Below are 2,526 nucleotides of genomic sequence, written 5' to 3' on the forward strand. Positions count from 1 at the left end.
AGGGCAGCGGACGCCCAGTCACAGGATCGGATGTTGTGAGTGTTTATTGAGCGAAAACACCTAAAGCTCCACGAGGCTCCGGCAGGGATGGTGGTGAACCCTGCTGTACTCTTTCACCACAACATTCTCTCACTCTTACTTCCTGTTGTGCCTGTAATTCAAAGGGTCAGCCTTGTCACACTGTGTCACGCTGAATATCCCCGAGAACTACGTTAAGGGTACACGTGTCTGTGGAGTGATCAGCCACTTGCACGTTAATTTCACGTGCAGGCTGTTCCGTTGATCGGATCAACTGGAACCCTCGACGTCGTAAGCGACGGAGTGCCAACACCAACACCAACAACATGTACATACATGTGTGTGTGTGTGGGAGGGGGTTGTCACGTGATCATATGACCAACCGGATTATCAGATGATGTTACACATCACTGTTCACATTGCGCTTTGTACCGTTTTAGCCTGGCAAGACGAGCTGACCCACATCCTCGCTTGATCGAAAGTGGGCCTGAAGCAACGTGAAATGAAGTGCTTTGCTCAAGAACACAACAGCGATCGTGAGTGCAACAGCCTAACCTCTAGGCCACGTGCCTTCACATATATGTGTTCAGTCGACCTGTTACAAATAGCAATCAGATATTCCTCAAACCACACTCAACCGTTTCGACAAAGAAAGGACAAATACTTTGGATAATGTAGTACAGGTTACACTATGCCTAAAAAATAATAAAAACAAATAAATGAAAACATGATGTTCATAATTGGGTTGGCTTTTGGTAATAAGTCTACTAGATCTGATTTGACCGGGGGCTAAAGAACTGCAATAGTAATGGCACCAGCAGCAACCGAATATCGAAACCAAAAAGTTACTTCGGCTCGTCTTGAGTATTCATTAATAAATGCGGTCGGTTGAGCTTGCGACACCTCCAGTGTTTCCTTGACAGTGTGAAGGTGTTGTCACCGTTTGTAAGACTCGCTTTTCCACAGCTCGTATCTTTTGATCAAGCGTGGACCGATGCAGAACGCCTGGCACCTAGAGTATCGTCAGGTGCTCACAGCCCTCTTGCCAGTCCAGAAAAGCGGTCGGCGGAATTTCCACGCTGGCGTTCTGTAGAGGGTTTGACGGGGAAAACTTGGGGTCGATGTTCATAGATGATTTCCAGAAATCCCTGACCTGGCAATGTTACTGATGGGAAATGGGGAGTGGATGGTCGGTTCGAGATGAGCACACTTTGATGTGCCGTCAGCCTGGCCTGTCCCAGATGCGCGCAGAGTCACAAAACTGTTCCGCATGCATTTGTTAGTGTCCAAGCATTGCTCACTATATCAAAAAGCTGCTATCACGCAGGAAGGATCCGACTCTTGCCCCGCCGCTCCTTTTGGCCGGGACGAGCGAGAAGTTTTCTCCTGTCTGATGCATATGCTGAAAGTGTTTCTGATATGGACACGATTGTGAAAGGACTAAAGACAAACAATTTCATTTTCGACCTAACTCTCATCGACATTTTCAAGTTCCACTCGGAAAAGAAAGTGAAGGTGGATGGGGGGAGGTGTTTCAACCGAGTATATTTATATGAAGGTGGGTGAATGTAGCAAGTATGGCTTAAAATTATGGAGGAGAGGACTCAGGATCTCTGGGGTTACTTGGTTCCCTTGGTGAGGAGGACCGCATCAACGTCATCTTGTTACTACTGTATACTATCTTTTATTGTTTACTTTTTTCATTCATTAGACTGCGGTCATGCTGGGGCACCGCCTAGTAGAATATTAGTCGAACGAATCGACTCTAGTATTTTTTTCTTGGTACTAATTCATACGGTTTCTTATATATATATATGTATATATATACCTATAGACAACCACCCACAGGCAAATAACGATATTATTGTGTCTGGGGAAAGTCATTCACTTTTAGTGCCATATTATTCAACACACTCACCGGTTCGATTTCTACTCATTTAGTTATTCATTTTTTCTTAAATTTTCTTTGTGTCTCGCAATCTTTTCAATAATCGTTGACTCTCTATCCGTTATTAGAGTTGCATTCTTTTTGTTTGTTTGTGCACATGTGTGGGGGTCAGTGTGCATACATACACACACACACACACACACACACACACACACATATATATATATATATATATATATATATACACGTATGTATGTATGTATGTATGTATGTGTATGCATATATATATGTGTGTGTGTGTGTGTGTGTGTATACGTTTGTATGTATGTATGTATGGTCGGAAGTGACTATAGTAGAAGTAACTTGCCACATAACCACGCCTGCGTGTTCATACTATGCAAACTGCTTTTTTTTTAAATCCTTTCATTCTGTGTAAATTCCCTCGTTTCATGTTTGTGTTTTGTCGCCCTCATCTGTGATAAATAATTGAAATCACTATTGTTATTACTGTTGTTGTTGTTGTTCTCAGGGGTTAGATGTCTGCTGTGTGATTATTCATTTCTAACAGAGATACAATGCCTCACATCGATGCCGGGGGACAGCCGGGCCGAGGGCGGGGT

At 43.6% G+C, this 2,526-nt stretch overlaps 1 protein-coding gene across 2 annotated transcripts in view; it reads left to right on the forward strand.

Annotated features, from left to right (window-relative positions):
• The window catches only part of LOC106876201 (netrin-1), a 395,789-nt gene that overhangs the window by 153,251 nt on the left and 240,012 nt on the right, over positions 1 to 2,526 (forward strand). The gene's annotated exons all lie outside the window — the stretch shown is intronic.

This window comes from Octopus bimaculoides, chromosome 8 (assembly GCF_001194135.2).
Source record: "Octopus bimaculoides isolate UCB-OBI-ISO-001 chromosome 8, ASM119413v2, whole genome shotgun sequence".
Taxonomy (NCBI): Eukaryota; Metazoa; Mollusca; class Cephalopoda; order Octopoda; family Octopodidae; genus Octopus; species Octopus bimaculoides.